The following is a 23,017-nucleotide window of genomic DNA, read 5'->3' on the forward strand; positions in this document are numbered from 1 at the left end:
TGCCCTGCCTTGTCCTGGGCCAGGCTCACATCCCCCAGCCAGGCTGGCATCAGAGCTCCCACAGCGCAGTGGCCGGGAAGGGAGCTCTGTTCTGGCGTTCTGGGACAGGGACTCTCCCTGTGCCCTGGTGCCAGCGCATCCCTTACCAGACCACAGCAGGGCCCCCTCCCTGTGCTGCCCTCCAGCATCACACCCTCTCTCCTGGGGCACACAGGGGACACCGGTGTCCCAGCCTTGAGCAAGGGCTTGTGGCATCCCTGGGAGCTGGGCAGAGGGCTCGGGTTTTCCCTGCTGCTTGCCCCCCAGCCCTTCCTGCTCTCTCTTGGCCAGATCTGTGCTGCTCTGCCTTGGCTTTGCCCAGGGAGGAAGACAATACCCTGGACATCATTCGAGCCTTCCTCAGGAGCAGACCAAAGGTATCCGTGGCCACTTCTATGAGGCTGTGCCCGTGTCTCCCAGCCTGTCTTTCGGCCCCTGTCCCGTGCTCAGGAGGTGCTGGGGGCTGTGCTGGGCCCCCCACCTGGCTGTCTCTCCCCCCTGACACTGTCTGTCTGTCTGTCTCCTCCCTGGCTGGCAGCAAGAGGCCCAGAAGCTGAGGTTTCTGGCCTCCATCTGCACCGTCTGCAGCACCACCAGCGTGGACTCCGCTGCGTGGGACATGCTTTACTTCTGCCAGCCAGAGGTGGTGGAGACCATCGAGGTGAGGGGACGGCCAGTCAGGCTGAGGCAGGGGCAGGGGCAGGGGCAGGGGCAGCAGGCAGCGACACAGCCCCGGGGGCAGATGAGAGCTTGGCCAGGCAGGGGGGTTGCGGATGAGCACTGCTCCAGGTCTCCATCCTTGGAGATGCTCCAAAGCCACCTGGGCGGCCTGGCTGGATGTTTGCAGGTCCCTTGGCCAGCCTGTGGCTCTGTGACGGGCACAGCCCTTCCAGCCATGGGGCTTGGGACCACTGGGTGCCAGGATGGGGGCACCTGGGCTCTGCCAGCCCCACAGGCTCTTGCTGGGCGAAGGAAACTGCCCCATCCTGAGCTGTCCCACGCTGCTGTGCTCCCCAGGTGCTGCTGCAAGAGGAGCCCGCTGGCCCCCAGGGCATTATGGTGCAGCAGCAAGCCATGCTGGCCATCATCTCCATGAGGTACCTGCCCCAGCCCCCAGCTTGGTGGCCCCGATGGCACCGGTCCCAGGTGGGGGGCATCCCCAGTCCTGGGTCTGAGAGGGAGGCAGAGAACAGGGCAGGGGGTGCCACAGGGTTTTCCCCGCAAAGGCAAGTGCCAGTGTGATGGAGGGTTGAGGGGTCCCCCATGGCATGGGGCTCAGCTCAGGTCTCTAAGCCCAGGGTCTGCCTCCTCCTCTGTCCCCGCAGCAGAGCGGGGCTGCTTCTGCAGGAGAAGAAGAACAGCCTCCTGTATGCCTGCTTCTGCAACATCTTCCACCTGCCTCCTCAGGAGGACACTCAGGGCCCTGATGCTTCACTCTACTCCAAGGTGTGCCAGGGGGTGAACCATGGGGAGTTCCCTGGCTGCGAGGCCCCTTCCTGGGCACCGCAGGGCCACGGCCGTCCCCTGCCAGGCTTCCAGGGCTGCCCCCAAGACTCTGTCCCCCTCACAGACCCTGGCCACGATGGACAGCATGCTGCAGGTGCTGGTACGCAGTGCCGGCACCCTTGGCATCGTGGAGCTGCAGAACATCTTGGAGGTCTGACCTTGGCACAGGGTCCCCATGGGCAGTGACCCCTGGCTTGAGCGGTGCCCACCCCCAGCACCTGGTGCAAGGAGGGGGGCAGGGAATGTCTCTCCTTACCAGCCATGCCCCCCCCCCACCCCCCTGCCTCCTGGCTCCCGCCAGAGCCCCTTCTCCTGCCCCAGCCCACGCCACCTCTGCAGCCTTGCCCGCTGCCCGTCCTCCCCAACACTGCCTCCCAGATGGACCTGCCTGTCTGGCAAGGGGAGCCCAGCCCTGGGGCTTTCCCCCTCCAGCTTCACCATGGGCCATATCCCAGAGCCCCCACCACAGGTCCCCAGTGAGGTGGTCACCCCAAAGCCTTGGAGTCCTTGGGTGGGAGGCAGAGGGATGTTTTTTGGTGGGGAGTGAGTGAATGGAAGGCAGCAGAGGCAGCAGCAGAAGCAGGATGCAGTGACCTGCCTGCCCGCAGCAGGTTGCTGTGAGGGGCAAGAAGGACACATGCCCCATCCCAGGCACTGCCCCAGAGCAAGCCTGGCTGTGCCATGCTGTGCCATGCCACCTCCCTGGCACACCAGCAGCTTTTCTCCTCCCAGCTGCTGCTGCCCTTCACCGATTCCCAGCTGGCAGAGGTGCAGGAGAGGGCCATGGCACGGATCGCCAGGCTGGTGAACTTCATCACCACCTACTCCCTGCCGCAGGTACCGAGCTCCTGGTCTGGGCAGCCCCAGTGCCCTGTCCCTGTGCCCCTGAGCCCCGGCACCTCCCCAGTGCCCTGTCCCTGTGCCCCTGAGCCCCGGCACCTCCCAGGGAAGCTGGGCACCCAGCCAGCAGGTCGGGAGCAGGGGTCTTTGCCCTGCCCCTGTCCTGTCGATGCTCTCTCCCAGGGCAGGGCAGGGCAGGGCAGGGCAGGGCTGCCCCGGGCACAGGCAGGAACCTGGGTCCGGCAGCCCTGCCCTGCTCTTGGCTGCTGCCTAGCTGCTCTGGGAGCAGCTGGGGCTCTCGTTGTGCTCACACTGCCTCTCTTCCCCCAGGTCTGCCCCTGCTTTGCCCAAGCCACAGTCCGCAGGCATCAGTGCTCCAAGACACATCAGTTTGTAATGCTGGGGAAGCTGGTGGGGCACCTCACCCTCTGTTGCACCTGCAAGGACAAGGGGATGCGTCCTGAGGCTGCAGAAGCTCTCTATCACCTGCACACGTTTGTCCTGCAGCAGAGAAGTAAGACAAGCTGTGTCGGGCTGGATCCCCCAGGCATGGGCAGTCAGGGGCCACTCTCCTTGACGAGAGAAAGCCTTATCCAACCTGCCTGCCTGCCTGCAGTCTGAAAAGTCATTTTGCCTTGCCCCCGCTCACAATAGCCCTGGACCCTCCCTGGGTATCTGCTCCCTGGACCTGTCTGGTGCCCTTTTTCTTTGCCAGCAACTTTTCTGCCCAATGCTCTCAGACTGCACTTCCACTTCTGCACCCTCTCTCTAAGCACCCCGTTTTTGCTCCCCCCCAGGCAGGTGGCCCTGGCTGCATGGCACAGAGCAGCTGCAGCTCCAGGAGGACTGGCAAGCAATGAAGCCCTGGCAGCTTTTGAAAATCAGCCACACCCGCAAAATCTTCTTGGTAAGAAGTGCCTTTGGCTCAGTGTGAGTGAAGGGACACCCGATGCGTGGGGATGACAGGGGCTCACGCTGTTCCCTAGGCAAAGGCCCTCAGGGAGCTTCAGTCCCCTGCGGGACCCTGATGCCCACCATCAGTCTCCTCCCCAGCGCAGCCTGGCTCCGTGCCCCGCTCTCACTGCACAGTCAAGATGCTCTGGGTGATGCTCTGGGTGAGGCAACAAATCTCCCCTCCTCTCCTTCATCCTGCAGATGTTCACAAAATACCTCCAGTCCTCCGACCAGGCAGACATCATCCTCATGGCTATCAAGAGCTTGAGACACCCAAGCGCCTACAGCATCAGGCTGGCTGCCCACATGGTGGATGTCCTTGTGGCGGACCGTGCCTTCCAGCCGGGGCAGGTGAATAGCCCATGGGTGGCACAGCTGATGCTCCAGCCCACTGGGGGACTGTTCCTCCCCTGGCTCTGTGCCTGGCTAGCACTGACGCCGTCTCGAGCTGGCATACCGCACTAGGAACGGAAGCAGCTCCCAGTAGGAGCTGGGGAAATGGCCGCGTTCACCATGCTGACATCCCCACTCCCGCCCGTGTCTCCCCTCCAGGTGCTGAACGTCGTGTGGGCCATCTACAGAAGCCGGCCCTCCGTCAGGGCGGTGGTAGCCCGCAAAAGCCTGGACAGGGCCCTGGTGGTGCTTGTGCGCAAACACCCCAGGGAGTTGGTGGCCAGCCTGCTGCAGTGCTCCCCGACGTGCACCCGGTAAGGGGACCACCAGCCTTTGGGGGCTCCTCTCACACGAGGAGAGGGGCCCCAAGACCCTCCCGAGGGATTTCAGCCCGGCCATCCTCTGGGGTGTCCCTGCTGACAGAGCCCCGTGTCCCTGCAGTGTCGCCAGGGCCATGTGGAGGGCGATGATGTCTGACCTCCGGGCTGCGGACAAGGTGCTGAGAGAGCTGCTCAGCTTGCTGGTGAACCAGTCACTGCGCAAGACCTCCACCTCCACCAAGGACAACCCGCGCATCCTCTCCCTGGCTGTGAGTTGCTGGACGAAGCCTTGCTGACCTCCGGGGCTGATCTCAGCTGTCCGGGGCCCCTGCTCCCCTTCCCTGCCCGCCCCAAGGCTTGACCTCCCCAGGGATGAGGGGACATCTCAGCGTCCGGGTGTCTTCTGCAGGCAACCAGGGCGATAAGCGAGATCCTCCTGCAGTCTGTCTGCCTCTGGCAGGTGGAGGCAATTTTCCCCCAGCTTTTCCTGGCGCTGCTTTTCCAAGCGTCATTCACCACGGAGCTGACGCTGCAGGAAGTGCACATCTTCTGGACGGAGCACCGACAGGATCAGCTCACTCCCATCAGGTGCTCCATCCCTTTCCTCTCATCCCTGCCAACCACCCGGAGCCAAGCCAGGGTGGGAGCTAAGCATTTCTCCTTGTGCAGGTCTGCGGTGCAGTCCATGAAAGTGCTGCTCTGCAGCATGGGCTTTGAGAGCCAGGTACTGGCCATCGAGGCGCAGGGTGGCTGGGACACCCTGCTCAGCTCCCAGACCCACCTCATGGGAGTGCGCATTATCGCCAGGTGAGAGCCCCTTCTCCCTGCTCCTTGGGGACAGGGTACCCCATGCCACCCACTCCCTTGGGGCTGATGGCAGTGGGGTCCCCATTACTTGGAGAAAGTGGTACAGACTGGCGATGTCCAGGCTGGTGCAAACCCCCAAAAGATGTGCCTGCCTGGCTCAGGCCTGAAAGTGCCTCCTTCCCCGTCAGGGAGATGATGAAGATGCCAAGGCGCCTGCGCTCCGCCATCTTCTGCCATCTGGTAGAGCTCCTCCGGACAGAGGACCCCACCTGGCAGATGGTCACTATGGTCTTCTTCATTGAGGTGAGCCTGATGGCACCACTCCAAGCTCCCCCCGATGCTCGGTTCTCACATGCCCACCACTGTGGGGAAAGCTGGGGCAGTGGGTGGGCTCTGGTTGGTACCATGGAGGAGCAGATGAGCAAGCAATGTGCTGTGGTGTGGGGCACGGGGACTCTCTGCAATCCCTGCTGCCTCTCTCTGTCTGGGCTTGGTCTTGCCCTGCGTCCTTGTCCTGAGCTGATGGTTGGAGCCAGCACCACACCTCACCAGCTCCCACTGCCTGTGTTTCAGATGCTGGACTTTACCAACATCAGTGAAGAGCTGGTCCGTGCCCTGGAAATCTTCCCCATTTATCTGCAGAGCCAGTGCCTGGGGATGCCCAGCCTGGTGCTCAGGGCCATCCTCAGGCTCACCGAGAGGCCTGACACAGTGAGTAGGGGGCAGCCGGGACAGCAGCCCAGGGTGGAACAGTGGGTAACGTGGCAGCTCAGGCTTTCCTGGGCATTGTGGGCTGTGCTGGCTGCTGCCAGCTCTCCTGCCTCCCCGGCCCTCTGCCCCATGGCTGTGCCATGCCAAGGAGAGAAGCAGCAGTGCTGACGGGAACGGGCTCCCACTGCCAGCACGTCCCAGCAGGGATGCTGGCGGCAGAGCAACCGGCCTGAGCGTGGGGTCTGCAGGGCCTGGCCGTGAGGTGTTGAGCCCCAGGGTGAAACACAGCAGCCATGGCAGGGGCTGCTGGCAGCTTGGGCAGCTTTCCAGGCAGCGCCAGTCACCCACCAGCCTATCCAGGGGGGTCTGGTGGAGAAGGGGGCAGCCGAAGGGCTGGCAAGGAGCCAGTGCTGTCTGTCCTCCCCCTCTGTGCCCTGCTCTTCCCATGGGCATGCTGGTGAGCCCTGTCTGCCGGGACCTTGCCCTCGTAACCTGCACTGCCTGCAGAGAACCCAGTGGGGAGGCCGGTGTTCGTGGAGAGGGTTTTCACCCCTGTGATCGGTGGCTCCTTTACAAAAAGGAGGTGGCATGTCTCACACAGGAAAGGAAAGCCCTTATCCTGCTGCCGTACGTTATGGACCAGCTGCTGGATGATGACAGTGATGCCAGCGCCGCGGCCCTGCCCGTGCTTGGCAACATGCTCTGGCTGCTGGAGGGGAAGAGACTCAGCCTCACTGCCCTGGCACTGGCTGGAAAGCTCCTGCTGCTTTTCAACAATGTAAGGCTGGGGGAGAGCCCCATGTCCCCCTTCCTGGGCACCTCCATTCACGCCTCCCACTGCAGCCCCTGTGCTCTGCAGGGGGATGCTTTGCCCTGCAGTCCCCAGACCCCATTGCTGCCCTTGGTGGCTCCGTGCTGTGTCACAAACCCCCCACCAAGGACTCACTCCGGCTCGGCCTCCCTGCCGCAGCGGGGGACAGTGGTGGCAGGATGGCAGCAGGCGTGCTGAGCCCCACCAATGCACACCCTGCTCTGGCAGCATCCTCCAGCCTTCTGCAGGGCCTCCCTCTCTGGCCCTCAGCCCCGGAGACCCCAGTCTCCCTGGGCAGACCATCTGCATGCCGCAGCTTGCTGCCTTTTGCAGCAGGGCTGCCTGCAGCCATTTTGGGGATGTCTGTCTCCATGTCAGCCCCTTGCTTGCCATGGGCTTGTGGCTGAGGTCCTCCTCCCCTCTTCCCCCAGGAGCTGGACACGGTGCAGGAGCTCTCCATCCATCTCTTCCAAATTGCAATGGGGCTCGTGGTGGGTGCTGAAAAGAAGAAGATGAAGAAGGTGGTGTGGGACAGCCTGCTGCCGCTGCTCTTTCACCTGCATGACCAGGACGAGAGTGTGGCCAAGGTGGGATTCCCAACCTGACTGGTCCTTTGGGGAGGGCAATGCTGACACTGCACTGTGAGGTCTAGCTTGTTGAGTCCCTAGGAACAGGCAGAGCCCCCCTCCCTGCCCACTGCTGCCTTTTTCCTCCTGCTGCCTGGTGGATGGGCAGGTGGGTCCCTTTCCCACCCAGCTCCCTCCACACAGCCCCTGGCATGGGTCCCTGCAGCCCCAGAGACTGGACTACGGCTCCGCAGCAGCCTGGGGCCACCAAAGCTGAAACGCTGAAGCCCCGACAGGCTTCCAGCCAGAGAGGGTGGCTGCCCTCCTCTTCCCCTGGGGTGCTGAACCTGCTGGCAGCATCAGTCCCCAGCTGGTGCGTCTTCCCTGCATGGGCCAGGACAGGCTCTGAGCCCCACCAGGAGGGAGGACACAGGGTCCTGTGCCCCCCATGGTGGTGGTAGCATCTGTGCTGCTCACCAGGCCTCCCAGGAAGCCCTCCGCAGCGCTGGCCAGTTCCTGAAGTGGAGGCAGCTGGTGCGACTGGCCGAGACGGCGCAGGCATGGAGGATCTGCGAGTGCTTGGTAAGCATAGCCCGAACACCCCTGGGATCTGCCCTGGGTAAGCCCTGCCCGTGCCCAGCAGAGGGGACCAAGGGCAGTGTCCCCACAGCTGCATGCACCCTCCTGGAACAGGCTCTGCTCCAGGCTGTCCTCACCTCCGGGGTCCCAAAGGGGACCCCGCCACCAGGATGGCACCCTAGCATTGCCTGGGAGCCCTCTGCTCCCTCCGAACCCCAATGCGGAGAGCGGAGAGCTGGGAATGTCCTGCTGGGGAGAAGAAGGGTGGTCCTTGGTGGAGGGATGGCCCAACGGGGGGGCCATCTCTGTGCCAACTCTGCACCCTTCTCTCCAGCTGGCCAGGAAGAGGAGCAGGGCCACGTACTACCTGTGGAAGAGCCAGACCTACCTGCGGAGCCCGCAGGAGTCCCTGCGGCTGGAGGCTGTCAGGTTCATCGGTGAGCCCCTAGCCCCAGGGTCCCTTTCCTTCCCAGGGTCCCTGTGTCCCAGTGCAGGACCTGTGGGGCACCCCTTCACTCTCTCCCACTCCTGCCTGCACAGGTAGGGCTGGCAGGAGGCTCATCCATCCCCTCCCCGATGCTGCACCCTGGGGTCAGCCCTCCCCAGGGAACTGTGTGGCCAGACAGGCTGGCTGGTGGGTCCCTGATGGCCAGTGGGTCCCTGACATGCTGTGTCCCCCCAGGACTCCTTGGACGGGATGTGGATGAGCACAAGAACGAGCACAAGTACATCAGAGAGAGTGAGTGAGGGCAGCGGGGAGGAGGAAGGACCTTGGCATGGAGCTCCCCCCCCAGCCTGGGCAAGGGGGGCTCTGCTCCCAGCACATCTGTGGGAAGAGGGGTGTTTCGGGAGGGGCGTATTCCTAACCAGCAGCTTCCAGCTGAGCCATCTGCCCCCTGGTTCCCTCCTGGCCCTGGGAATCGTGAGGTGCGATGTGCCCTGCCTGGAAGGGATATGGGGCTGTCACCTCACCTCTGCTGCTTTGTCCCCACAGTCCTTCAAGGCCCAAGCAAAGACACCAGCCCCTTGGTCTCCTCCCTGGCAACTCAGACACTCCTCATCCTGGGACGAGGAAGGCTGAAGTCGAGGTTTAACCTACCACGGCTGAGTTTACAGATGACGAGGGCACGGATGAGGTCACACTCAGTCCCCAGCGAGGACTCTGCTCAGGCAGAGACAACGCTGGAGCCCCAGCCCTAGGATGCTCTGCAGGCTGGGGTATCTCCTCTTCCTGAGGTCTAACAGGAAAGGAGACACCTCAGCTGGAGGAGGACCCGGCAGCCTCCGGAGAGTGGCAGGACAGCCACTCTTTCCAGTGGTCTAGGACAACGCCTGTCCACGCGCTTCATCTTTGCCGCAAAGCACCAGCTGCTCTGCTGGGCTGTTGAAACAGAGGGAAGGAGAAGGCCACGCCAAAGCTGAAGCCAAAGTTGAAACTGAAGCCTTCCCTCCCCTCTGCGGGGCCACGCCGGGGCGAATCCCTTTTTCTGCCTCCCACCGTCCAAGGATCCTGTGCTGCTTTGGGCTGACGTGGCCGAGCTCGGGAGCTACAAAGCCACCAATGCTCTGACTCCAGCAGCATCCTCCCCTCCACGTCCCCAGCAGGAAGGGCAGCTCTGCCTCCTGCCCGCACCGCAAGCTGCGCAGCCACTCCTGCCTGGGGATGTCAGAAGTCACAAGAGCCAGCAGGCCCGGGGGAGTTGTGGTAGCAGAGGGCCCTGCTTGCCACAGCACTTTGCCATCTCCTTCTCCAGGTTCGGGCACCAGGATGTCATCACGGGGCTGGACAGCCTGAGCCGGGAGTGCTGTGTGACGGCAGGGGGCCGGGACGGTACCGTGCGGCTCTGGAAGATCCCGGAGGAGTCGCAGCTTGTGTTTTACGGGCACCAGTAGGTCTGGGGCGGGAGAGGGGGCTGCAGGCAGGGGGGTCAGGCTGGGGCAGCGGTGTGCAGGTGCCAAGCATCACTAGGAGCCTGCCGGCACTGTGGGGATGCTGATGCCCCGGTGAGCCCTTGTCTCCTAAATAGGATCCCAAAGCATGCTCATAACTGATGGCAGTTGCCCCTTCTCTTCACAGGGGCTCCATCGATTGTATCCAGCTCATCAGTGAGGAGCACATGGTGTCAGGCGCCGATGACGGGTGAGCACAGGGCCGGGGTGGTGCCTGGGGTGCGCAGGCGGTGCCCCCCTTGGCCCCCTCGCCCCTTCCCTCCCTGGCAGGTCCCTAGCCCTGTGGGGGCTAACGAAAAAGAAGCCGCTGGCACTGGCCCGGCAGGCACATGGCATGCAGGATGCCCAGGGCCTGCAGCAGCCATACTGGATCTCAGCAGTGGCCGCCCTGCGCAACAGGGACCTCCTGGCTACAGGTGTGTGGCAGCTGCTTTGGAGTGGGGGTGTGGAGAGGGGGGCGTCCTGCTCCCTTACCTGGGTGGGAGTGCATGGCAGTCTTCTCTCTCTGCCCCAGGCTCCCACAGCGCCAGCGTGAAGCTCTGGAAGTGCGGTGAGGGATTTCGGAAGCTGGAGCCCCTCTGGGACATCCCGTTGGTATGGATGGGGAGGTGGGGGATTGGAGCTGGGCTTGGGGCATCTCTGGGCGGGGGCTCCCCTCCCTGGGCGGCAGGAGGAGGCTGCCAGAGCCCCTCACCCTGCCCTGTCCCCTCCAGGTGGGTTTTGTTAACAGCCTCAAGTTCTCTGCAGCCGGTGACTTCCTGGTGGCTGGCCTTGGACAGCAGCACCAGTACTGTCCCCCCTCCCTGGTGCTGCCCAGGGGCACAGCCCCCCCCTGCTCCTCCAAGGACCCGGCGGAGGGTAGCCCCCATCTCTCTCATCTGCAGGCTTGGCCGGTGGTGGAGAGTCAAAGAGGCCAAGAACAGCGTCTGCATCGTCCCTCTGAAGCGGAGGGCTGCAGCCCCCAGTCCCGAAGCCCCTGACAGCCCTGAAGCCCCCGACAGCTCCGAAGCCCCCGACAGCTCCTAGCCCCTGGCCCCAGAGGCTAGGGGGCACTGTCCTGTCCCTGGAGCTGGAGCTGCGCCCCGAGTCCTTTGTGCAACCATCTTCCTGGAGCCGGCAGGACGTGAGCAGGGGGTGTCGCATGGCCCCCTGATCCTGCTGGCCCCCCTATCATGATGTGGCTCTGCCCTCTGCAAGGGTCTGCCCCTTTCCCTCAGGTTCAGCCTGACCTGAGCTCTGGAAGAGTCTTATTTAAAAAAAAAAACAAACCAAACCCACTTTATTTACATAAATTACAAAATAAAATAATCACACTTTTGCTCACACTAAGAATCTACTCTTAAAAACGCGGTTGGGCTCAGCACAGCAAGGAGCCACAGCAAGGTCGTTGCTAGCAGAGCCTTGTGCTCTTAACACAGCGTTCCATTTTTATAGCTCTCATTTTTATAGCTTAAACCATGATAGAGACAGAGTCACAGCAGCACAGAATGGATGCTGAAAGAGACCTCTAGAGATCATCCAGCCCACCTCGGCTGCTCGAGCAGGGCCAGCTGCAGCAGGCTGTGAGTCTGGTTCTCGAAGTTCTATTGGCTGAGTTGCTCCCCGGTTGTGGAGCTCGCATGGGAAATGGGCAATGAAGAGGGATGAAGTTTTCAGGCACTTTCTGGCCGGTGCAGTGATTTTTTTTTTTTTTTTCCTTCTGATTTTTTCTCCCCCCTTCCTGGTCTTGCAGCTGCCCAAGGCGCAGCCAGACAAGCGGAGGAGGGTCCCTGCCTGGCCTGCAGCTCCCTCCCTCGCCAATCTTGGGGTGATTTGGGGTTATGTTGCTGTGTCAGTGAGGCAAAGCTGGGCTCTTGGGGGCTGAGGTCAGTGGGACCCGAGGAAGGCCGTGATGGTCTTGAGGCTTTGAAGGGCTGTGCACCGAGCCCTGTCCCCACTGGAGGGGACGCTGGTGGTGTTCAAGACGAAGGCCTTGCAGCCCTTGTTGTCGTGTGTGCCCGTGTCCCCCCCGGCCCCCAAGGTCTGTTGTTGTCGCAGGGGCTCTGTGCTGCTTTCTGCGTGGGGCCGTGTCCATGAGTCCTGCAGGGACCTGTCTGTCCTGGCTTCCCCACCAAAGGGCTGCTTCCCCTGGGGAAGGGGACAGGGGAGTTGTTCCCGTTCCCGTCCCCCCCCCACCATCGCCTGCCCCGCTGGTGGTGACTGGGCCCTGGGGGTGGCTGGGTTCCCCTCGGGGCTTGCTGGCTCGGATTTGGGGCTCAGTGGGGCTTTTGCACCTCTTGGGGGCTGTTTCCCGGTGCCCCCCGGGCTCCCTCCCTGTCCCACACAGGCACGGAGCGGCTCTGGAGAAGGAGCTTTTAATTGAAAAGACAAGAGAAAAGGTCCCATCCAAGCTGGTCTAACCCCTCCCTAGCCACCCCCGCCCACCCCCCCTGCCATATACCCCACCCCTCCTCTCCCACCCCCCCCACTCCCCCCATCTCCATCCCTCTCACCCCTGTCTAATCCCCACCCCCCCCTCACACCCTCACGTTGGCTGCCAGAGCCCTGCGCTTGCTGGGTGCCATTGGCAAGGAGCTCTGCGCCTGCCTCTTCCTCCGCTTGCCGGCCGTGGCAGGTGGGGACGGTGGCAGGTCCATCCCCGCACCCTGCCACGGCTCCTGGGGCTCCATCCCGCCGCCGTTGACTATTTTGAGGCTCAGCATGGCGTCGCTGAGCTCGGGGATGCAGTAGTCGGGGGTGAGCATCTCCTCAGGCAGCGAGAGCGAGCTGAAGTTGCGGTCGGGGGTGTCTGCGCCGGTGCCACCAGCGTCCTCGGGCACGGAGCTCCTGCTGGGAGCATCCTGGCTGACCCCCACTCCATCCAGGGAGCAACCGAAGAGCCTTAGGGCCTCTTCCAGGACCATCTCCTCGGACACTGCAAGGTCGCCTGCAGTGTCCCCAAGGGCTTCGTTGTTGGTGGCAGCGCAGGGGCTGGTGTGGACATCGCCGCCCGGGGCTGCCCCCACAGGGGTGGCCGTGCTGGGGATGTTGATCTGTGCCAGCTGCCCCTCGCTGTGCTGGTAGCCAGGGATGGACACTGGCAGCTCCAGAGGGTCTGGGGTCACCCCACTCCTCTGATTTTTGTAGTGTGTGAGGTATCAAGGTATCATGGTTGGCCCTGGGGGGCCCCGCAGCCCCCGGGACCCCACAGGGCAGCACCCGGCAGAGAAGCGGCGCCTTGGCCGAGCGTGGCGCTGGCCGGTGGAGGCAGGTCGGTGGTTGTCCACTGGATGCAGAAGACCCGGGGGTCGAAGAGGCAGCCACATGGAGCCCTCTGCAGACCTGTGTGGGTGAGGGGGTAACCGTGCTGGGCCGGGGTGGCTGTCCAGGGGCACCTGCTGAGCCGGCCCTGATGGCCGACATCCCCCAGCTCTGGGCCAGGGGCGTGGGGAGCTTGTGGCCGGGGTGATCCCCACGGGGTGAGCCGCTGTGCCGGTGGGACAGGGTTGCAAATCGGGGAGGAGACTGGCATCTAGGAGGTGAAAGGGGAGAGGTGGCCCCAAATATTTGGGGAATTCTCTGCAGATGGGCTTTACTGGGCACGCGCCACCCGGGCGAGGGCAAGGATGCTCACCGGGGCTTGCTGAACCCCCATGCGAAAAGTGCCGGGGGAATGGGTGTGATGGGGATGGCGAAGGGGCCAGAGCAGACTGGGGTGCCATACCTGCTGGTGGTGCCTGGGGGGCCCGGGGGGCCCGGGCTGCAGGGAAGGGCTGCTCCCGCGTGGGCAGGCGGCACGGGTTGGCTGAGCCTAAGAGAATGAGACAGGAGCGATGGCCGGCGGTCACCTCTGCTCTTGCCCCCCAAGAGCATCCCTGGGCTGCAGGGGTTGGGGTCGGTCCCTACCTCGAGGGTAGAAAGTTTTGGGGAGCACGAATGGCTGGAAAAGCTGGGGCGCCGGGGGGCCCCATGGCCCAGGCAGTGGGAGCTGCGTTGGTGGCCGCGCCATGGTCCCTTCTGGCTGTTGGCTGCCAAGGACTCTTTGGCGTCTCCCCGGAAGGAATGCGGGGGCTCCCTGTGTTCCGCCCCACCCCCAAGAGCCTCACCAGCTCCTCCTGGGGAGGGAAAGGGTTAAGGGAGGCTGGGGTGGCCCCGGGGCCTACAGGCGGCTCTCGGGGTCTGCGGGTGCAAATGCTCTTGGCTTTCAACAGTATTTTTCCGGTGGGGGAAGAACAACAAGTTGATTCAGCTGAGCCAAGCGGGGACCAAGCTGCAGCCGCAGCCTCCTTGCGCCAGATGGCAAATGCGTTTGTGATGGTTGCCCACGCTTCTGTTCGCTGCGTTGACCGGAGCGAGGCAGAAATAGGAAAAAGGACCTCGAGGGCACGAAGGAAGGTCATGCGGTGTCGCTCGGTGGCACGCTTTCCCCCAGCCCTCGCTCCAGTAGTGCTGTCAGGTCTTTCAGTCTCCTGCTGGGAAAAGCAGCAGCTCTGGATCCCCCTGGGAGGGGGCGGCCCTTTCCCTGGGTGCGTGACACCCCGGAGGAGACGGTACCCGCCGCCGCGTGCTCCCAGAAAAGGACTGGATTCTGCCCAACGTCCGGTGTCGGGGCGCTGGGGCTGTTTGCGCTCTACGGGATCCCAGGGATGGGGTTAGTACATCCCCTCCTCGTGCTTGGAGGATTCGGCGCTAGCAAGGACACCCCAAGGGTACCAAGGACACAGGCCTCTCGCTCCCGCTGTGTGAACAGTGTGTGGCCTGGGGGAGTCGGGACAACTGCCGTGAACCGGAGGCCAAAGATCTCTCCTGGCCTGTGTCCTGGTAATCAAAGAGATTGCGCTCTGTTCATGAGGCACCTCTGGCTGCAAGATTGTGCAATGCCATGTGCTGCGTAACTTGTGGCAGGGACCGATGCTGGGGGCATGAAGGCAAGCGCGCTTCTAAAAGTATAAAACTCCGTTTCATTTCAGAGCACAGCTGAGCCACCCCGCTCCTCAAGACTCTGCCATCTGCACTGCTGTGGCTGGGACCGGGCAGTGCTGCACATCCCAAAGGCTACCAAGTCACACCCGTGTCCCTGCTGCTTTGCCGGGAGCTTCTGCGATGCGAGCGATGTTCTGGGGGCTGATCTCTTGGACTACAGCTACCCCGTCCCTGACCGGCAGCTGGCCAGGAGGGTTGTGTCCAGGGTGGAATTCCACCTCTCTGACAAGAACCTGGCCAAGGATGCTTTCCTCCTGAAACATGTCCAGAAGAACAAGATGGGCTTCGTCAGCATCAAACTGCTGACGTCCTTGAAGAAGGTAGGCAGCGCGTTGCGTTGGCCAGCCGAGGTGGGAAGTGGCCTCCATGTGGAAGACGCCTGGATGTCTGGGTGTCTGGGTGTGCTCTGGCTGTCTGCCATGGCCAAAACACTCCTGTGTTATCAACAGCTTTCTAGCTACCAGTACAGAGCACAGCACTACGAGGGCTGCTGTCAGGTAAAGGAACTCCAACTCAGCCAGATCCAATACAGAAGGAAAGTGGAGAAACAACAGAGGGAGCAGCCCAGGGACACAGAGCCCCAGGTCTCGTCTGGCCGCTCCTGTGACCATATGGTGTATTCAAAATCAAATACCTGAAGAGCTCCCTTAGATGCAGTTTACAGCCAGGGGACAAGAAGGTGGCAGTTCTGCATTTTGCAGCTCCCAGGCTGATGGCAGAGCCAAAGCAAAAAAAAAAACCCAAAACCAAACCAACCAAGAGAGGTAAAACTGGAGCGCAGGGAGCAAATGCTTTTCTTTCACCTTAGGCCAACTGCTTGGACGCTCTCTATGCTGCCCTGCCGCAGAGGGCATCCCTCTCGTACCAGTAAGAGACATAAGAGTGAATTAAAGCCAGGACCCCAAACCACACCAAAAACCTGGTCGTGATGAAGAAGAAAGTGGAGAATGCATCAAATATAACAGAAAATTATTTTGGACATTCCCAGTTTACATTTGAAAAAAAGAGGAAAAAAAAAGAGGAGGAATTAGGTATTAAAAGAAGAGCACTGAATGATAAAGCCATAGCAGTCCCTCTACCACTACAAACCCACACCCCCACACGCACGTACGCACACAGACTTAACACCACCAAACTCCCCTTGACTGTGACGTTCCCCTCAGCTTGCTGGTCTAGAGATACTGAATGCCTGGAGCACACCAAGGATAACTGAAAACATCTGCATGGCTTTAATGGGAATCCTCCAACTGAAACAAAGCACTTTCTCCCTCTGTCTGCGTTGGCACATCCCCGAGTCACGCTCTCACTCCTCTCCTTCAAAGTCAAGATTCCTAAACGTGAAAAGCGGGAGTGGGGAAAGGCGAAGGGAAGAGAAAAAGAGGGAGAGCATCATCAGTGGAAGACCTGCCAGCAGCTGCTGACGTTGCCCTGTTCGGGGGACCACCCCAGCAGAGAGGAGCTGGTTTGCATGCCACGGTCCTCCCTGCCTGTTCCCAGGGACAGGCCGTTTGCTCAGCCTTGCCGGCCAAAGCGTGGGAAAAGCGTAGGTGTGCGCCGTCGCTTGCTGAGGAGCACGGTCACGTTCACGTGCAATCCTTTACCTTTTTCCTCCCTGGATTCAAAGGGTTTCTGTCTTCAAAGTGAGAGCCTTCCATACGGTCATTTGTGACATTTCATCCAGGATAACAATCTCAGAAGGATCAGTCCTGCAATAAATATTTTACATAGCAATCCGTGATTATGGGAACTGATGCCACCAAGGGCATTAGCATCAGCAAGAGGAACAGCGGAGCCCCGAGAATCAAAGCTCCGCATAAGCGTGGGAGGTTTTGCTGGATGAGGAGTTTTGGGAGGCAAGCCGGGGAGCTGCAGAGCAACAGCTCTGTGCAAAGGCTCTTGCTGGGGCTTAGCCCCGGTCCGGGTTCCTAAGCCACTGCTGGTACAGATCACACCTGCAACTCCTCATGTGTAAGTATGAGGATCTCCAGCTACCGTAAAGGCACTGATGAGGCAAGGTTTGGGGGTCAAACGCGAGTGCTGCAGCCACTCTGCTTGGGGTCAGAGCCTTGCAATCACCTCCTGCAGCCCTGCCCCTACCCAGCTCCCTCCACACAGCCCCTGGCATGGGTCCCTGCAGCCCTAGAGACTGGACTACGGCTCCGCAGCAGCCTGGGGCCACCAAAGCTGAAACGCTGAAGCCCCGACAGGCTTCCAGCCAGAGAGGGTGGCTGCCCTCCTCTTCCCCTGGGGTGCTGAACCTGCTGGCAGCATCAGTCCCCAGCTGGTGCGTCTTGCGTACATCTTTCTCAATTAAATGTACAGTGGATGTCTTCTCGTTCAGCTAGTCTGGAGCTTAAAAAGCAGCTTAAAAATACGGGACAGGGTAATTTTTGGTGGACATGGCCAGAGCCTGCATGTTCTTGAGAGAAACTTTGGAAGAAGACCTAAGCCTTAAGGCACTGCCCTGAGGGGGTCTCCTTCCATGACGCAAATGCTGCTCTGGAGCATGGCGAGCTCTGTCCCAGCAGTGCCCAGTGCCTTTCCCTGCCTGCTGTCACAGGATGGCCACACGGGAGAACTGTGGCCAAGCTGCTGGAGCACTCCGGCCTTACAACACCAGAAGGGCTCAGGAGGAGAGTGTGGCGGTGGAAAGAGCAGCTCTGGACACAGCAGGCGCTGGGGCTCCCTGGCAGTGCTGCTGTTCCGGGACTCTGCACACAAGCACTGCCCCTGCAGTTCCAGAAGTGGACTCGGAGAAAGGATTGTGGACAAACAGGTCGCTGCAGGATCCTTTGGGGCGGCTCCTCCTTCACACAGGCTCTGGGTCACACTAGATCGGTAGATACTGAATTAGAAATGGGATGGATAATGACATTTCTTTGTGGACAACATGATTCCAAGGAAGAAAACCTGGAAACACAAAACAAACCGACTACCAACCACAGGTAGTCATACTCGGGCCACGCTCGGAGCTGGGCACCCCAGGGGTAGATGGTGGCTGAAGAAACCCTCAGGCACAGGGAAGGGGAGGGAGTCCATGCTGACCAGCATGCTAGGAGGCAGCAGGCAGTGCTCAACAGCCCACCCCTCGCCTCCTTCTCGGAAAACACCCCACTGGACTCTGCTTAGTCCAACCTGGCCCCGCAGCACTCGACGAAAGGCAGAGCAACAGCAGAGCTGGCCAGGAAGCAGGGGGCTGCGGCTGGACCCCCCAACCCCTCTATTACTTGCTCTCTCTAGTTTCTGCAGTTGCAGAAGCAGTAGCAAGAAGTTACACCAACCCACTGCAGTAGCAGAAGCGGAGGCGACTTCACATGAGCCACTTCTTTGCTTAGACCTAACAAGTAAAACCACAGGAGACGTTAATTCCTGCAATGGAACGTCTTGCTCAAAGTTACTAACCGTACACAATCTCAACGCAGAGCTGCTCCTCTTTAAGGAGACTGATCATGCATCCCTCACCCCCTCCAGCTGGACCTCCAAGCCACACACACAGCAACCAGCTAAGAAAGCAGACAGAAAACAGCAAAGTTTGCAGGAAGTCTGGCATCAAGGAGCCTCCCTCACCTTCAAGTCCAAGGTATTTTCTGGCTCTGGTCATCTTGTGTTCAGCACAATCACAATTAAATACATTCAGTATTGGGTTTAGGGTCTTAGGGGGATGCATTGTGGCAGAAGCAAGAGAAAACAATGCATTTGTTACTGGGGTTTGTTTTAGTTTAGGCATTTACTTACCTGGGGTTTGTCGATAACCCTGAGGATCTTGCAAAGCTAGCACCGATTGCTTTGCTTTTCAGTAAAAACAAAAATGAGAAAGAAGGCCACATACAGCTTTTCTCTCCTTCAGGTATTCCAGAAAGAACTTGCCCTACTACCAGCTCCATCTGGCAAATGAATAAAAACCTCTGTCCCCAGATGATCAGCGATAAGACACTATGCCAGGAAGCGATGTGATGATGCAATTGCTAACAGCTAAGAAGCGCTGCTTCTAGCACTGACTCTTGGTGACCTGCGCTGGACCAGATTCAGACAGGACTGCTAGAGCCAACAGCAGCTGCAAAGTTATAACCGCAGATGTTTCCCAGAGCATAGAAAAGCCTGCTGGAGGGATTCACCCTAAAGGACAGGAACCACGCTTGGCAATACTGTCTCTAGCTTGGGCTGCTTCCTTCTGAGTATTGTAGGGAGAGGAGTCTTTATGCATGAGGAACTTGCCTTTCAATCACTTTGACAGAAGACTTGCTCCATAAACAAAGGAAAACACTTCAGTTGAACTGGTGCAGTTTGAACTTTATTTAAAACAGCTGTAATCTAATCTGCATAGTGCTGGGGCAGCATCCAACCTCTGCAATAGCCAGGGAAACTCCAGAACAGCAACATCTCTCTGCACGCGGCCAAGCGCTGAGTCAGGGTACATTAAAATAAAGCGTGTAATCTGACCCATGCTGGATCAAGTCCAGGAAACTAGTAACCTGACTTCTTCCTAAACTTCTTCTTAACACCCTAAGAGTGAGGGGGGGGGGAAACAACAACAACAACAACAAAGCACAATTAGAAGATAATTCTGCAAAGCAAGAGTTAAAAAAAATAAATCCATGTACAGGCATATACTTTGATATCAACTAGCTAGGTTAGTTTGAGACCAGCTGCAGAAATGCATGTGCTGACTAGAGGTTAAGGGCACAACAGCCTTTAACAGGTCAAGTGGAAGAATTTGTTTAAAAGCATGGTAATATTACAGGCTTGTAGACCATTACAAAACACTTTTCATAGTTGCTTTGCCGTTTATCTTATCACCTACTTCAGCTTTAATTCCTTCAAATTAACGATGGAGTTTTATTTACACAAGTGCTGAAGTTGTATACCTACTGTAACTAGTACACAGACTTGACAGTATTGAAAGACCATGGTTTTAACCCAGGTCACAAAACCAAGGTAACCATTTTATAAACTCAGGGTGTAGCTCTGCTAAAAGCCACTGAAGTAACATAGGTTCTCTCTCTTAATTTTAACCTGTGAGTAAACCTAAGCCTTGCACCCTTAAGTTTTGGGGTTTTTTCGAGGGGAGAAGGAGGAGTAAGACCTCTCAAACCCACTAAGGCACATTTTCTAAGAGATGAATTGCACTTGAAGCAAGCTGGAAACCAGAGGTAATAAGGAAAAAAGGTAAGTATACGGTCATGGTCATGCTTTCTCCACAAGTTTGGAATACCAGCAGTAGGGGGAATGCTGGAGAATGAAGACCGTGCAAGGTAGCTACATGCCCCTTCGGTCTTGTCACTAGGGTTTGAGGTGGATGCTTAAAATGATCAGAGCTCAGAATTGCGGTTTAAGCCAAGCAACTAATTTTAAAAGAAGTCAGGGGTATCTGTTGTCCGCACAGCAAAATGGGACTTCAGCTGTCAGCGCAGTTTGCAAGCTGCACTATTCAGAGGGTGTTAATTCAAAACCTGGAAATACTAGAAGCAGGAAAGCAGTGTTCCTAGTCTCCTCAAATTTACTCTACCATGACATCATCATTTTGTAGAACATACTTTTTCTGGCACTGCCCTGCCCGCCTTACATTTGGTTTACTTGTTTGGGGTTTTTAAGCAGATCCCACGTGCATTAAAAAAAATTAATAATAATTAAAAAAAAATCTTTTTGGAAGACAGTATTTTACAGTACATACGAAAATTCTCTGGAAAAACATACAACTTCATTTACAAAAACACCAAGTTATAAAGAAGTTACAATAGAGAGAGAGCACAACATTTGTTTCACGGGATCAGAATTTCTCCCCACCCCTCAAAAAACCCTCATGCACTTAACTGGGTAAGCAGTGTTACCAGTTTACAGAACCGGAACTTCAGACTACTACAAGTTTTCATGTAACCACGTAGAACAGCTTTCAGGGTTTATCTGAAAACACTCTCTGCATGCCAATTCCTTTCAAAACTCTCCCTTGCAGGTGGGTAGCAGTGCCACAACAGCCTTGGCTATTGCAATGTTTAAGTACATCTTCAGCTGTGTGTTCCGAGTTTAGCTTTCCTACCCAGCGACAACAAAAAAAGCCCTCAAGTCTCATGCTGGAGCAGTCTCAAGACAAAAATCAGATACAACGGCATGGGACACGTCTATCATCTCCATACCTTGGTAGCATCCTCTGCTGCATTGTCTTCAATACCACAATTATTTATGGGCCTCCATGGGAGGCAATACTTGTGTAGCGCGTGGCCGTGTTAGGCAGGGGACAGCTGCTAGCTGAGGAAGCTGAGCACCATTCTGATAGATGCCCAGGAGTGTATGTGCCAACCGGGAAAATAGTTTAGGAGAAGAACAATATATGCACATGCACTAGGAAAGCACAAATGAATACAAGCACGTTCAGACACACTTGACACCACAACGTGGTTGCAGTAACTAGTTAACCTGTTTACCTACATTCTGAATCCAAGTCACAGGGCAGCTTGGTTTTTGTGGCTTTTCCAAAGCTGTTTCAGCTAGTGACAGTCAAGACTTCTAAAAAGACTAATAGGGATAACTCTTACAAGAACATATTTGGGAAATGAAGGCTGAAAGAAGTTAAACTAAAAAGCATATTTTTGTTTACATCAATAAACGCGTAGAGTACTGATGTGAGGTAGTCTAGGCACTAGCAGAGTCCATTCAGCTTTTCAGTTAGCCCACTGAGTAAAACCCCTTCCTAATTACATTGTCTGTAGATCTGCTGCTGACATCTTCTGGACTGCCGCCGCCTTTGAATGCTGAATCCTGGCCAGTTAACTAGAAGAACAGAATACACAGACTCAAAATAATTGCTATACTGAAGTTACCTTCATATTTGAGTACAGCTTCCAGTCAACACATTAACTGTATTAGTGGCCATTCTTAAAACAACATTTAGACAACACTCCCCTTACCGCACAGGAATCTCAAGCCTCGCAAGAAGTCGTACTACCCAAACCTTGAAATCTGTACCTGAAGTATTCAATAGTAGGTAACAGTTCTGCAAGCTGATTCTTTACAAGTGTCAAAATGGAGTTTTTTCTAGTTGTTCTTTGCCTCAAATCAGAGGTCAAGCCACACAAACAGCTGTTTAAGGAGAGTTATGTATAGCAAGAAAACAAATCAAGCATTAATCAAAAGCTCCCACAAAACCCAGATTTAACACGCAACTCCACACGGTCGTTTCAGCAGTGGACAACCTGTTGAGTAGGCTGCTGATTTCTAAAGCAGCAAAACTATCAAGAGGCATTCGAAAATCATCTGCCAGAACAAGATTAGCTCATACGTCTACATTTATAACATTCATGTCCTCTTCCTTTTGAGATTTGCGTTTTTTTCTGAATGAAGAACTGCTTCCAGTTCATTGAGCAATGGGTCAGTGCAGTAATATACAAGTACAGTAGTATTTAGAGAGCCTGCCACCAGACCAAAACCAGTCACTAGTGCCAGATCTCGGGGGAAAAAAATTGTTTAATAGCTATACAGTACGTTCAAGACAATTTCTCACACCTACATCCTAGTAAAACTAGCATTATGCTTAAATTTAGATTCCTGAATCCATTGGGGATGTATATATGCATTTCTTCTCAGTTATGTCATGCATTGTACATCAAGAATTAATTCTACTTCAAACCCTCCCTGGCCTAGCCCCCCTTCCTTACCTTTTCTCCGTCTGCTAGTGTTTTGGGGCGTTCTTCTGATGGAGGTGAATGAGGTCCTTCAGTGGTCACTGAATAAGGTCGTTTAGGTGCACTGTTCTTAGGATCTGTAATTCCAGTCCCACTTAATTCATGCTGTCCTTGGACAAAACGTCCTCCTGGTTGAGAAACTGTGTTACGTCCTGGAATGGTGCTACCAACTGGAGGTCCCAATGTTCTTATTGCAACTGTAGCCTCCACTTCTGTAAGAGACACCGCGCTTCTAGAGTTCAGCCGTGAAATTAAAGACTGCATTCCACCCACCACGTCAATACATACTTGAATCAGTAACAGGAATGGAGAGTCCCTTAGACACTGATGGCTCAGCTACACGAGGTAGCTTCTCTCTCTTGTTAGCACCGTTAGATTTCTGGTACGCAGCATTTCTGTAAGAGTCAGATGCTAGAGTTATAAAAAGCTCGTTTGTAAAATACTATACATTTCCTTTCCAGAAAGCCCATGCAAGACAAATGTCTGTCTTCTTAGCTCATTGTCACAGCTCTACCAAACAACAAACTCCCAGGCAATCTAGCACGAGATCTTCATTTTGACCGCTGAACTTCAGACCGCAAATTTAAACTTCAGCGTTGTCTTTAGTCAGTCTCTATGTACTTGCACTGTCTTCCAGCTTAGTACCTCCAGCACTCTGTACTGCTTTCCATGAATGGATCTGCTCTACCCATACGGGCATCCCATTTTATTTTAGTTTTAATGCCACTCCTCCAGTACCAAATGGTCTGAACACAGCAGGCATTACACATTTGGTACTCTTGGGCTATTACTCTCAAGATTACATATTCCTCCTGGGCTGAAGTAGCTTATGAACAAGCAGACCTCCCAGGAAGTGACACACACTTTTACTGCCCGAGTTGTCATACTGCTGCACCAAGGCAG

At 57.2% G+C, this 23,017-nt stretch overlaps 1 protein-coding gene across 8 annotated transcripts in view; it reads left to right on the plus strand.

Moving 5' to 3' along the window:
* Positions 1-23,017, plus strand: part of LOC126037137 (electroneutral sodium bicarbonate exchanger 1-like) — a 630,736-nt gene that overhangs the window by 29,516 nt on the left and 578,203 nt on the right. The window lies entirely within an intron of this gene.

This window comes from Accipiter gentilis, unplaced genomic scaffold (genome assembly GCF_929443795.1).
Source record: "Accipiter gentilis unplaced genomic scaffold, bAccGen1.1, whole genome shotgun sequence".
In the NCBI taxonomy this organism is placed as follows: domain Eukaryota; kingdom Metazoa; phylum Chordata; class Aves; order Accipitriformes; family Accipitridae; genus Astur; species Astur gentilis.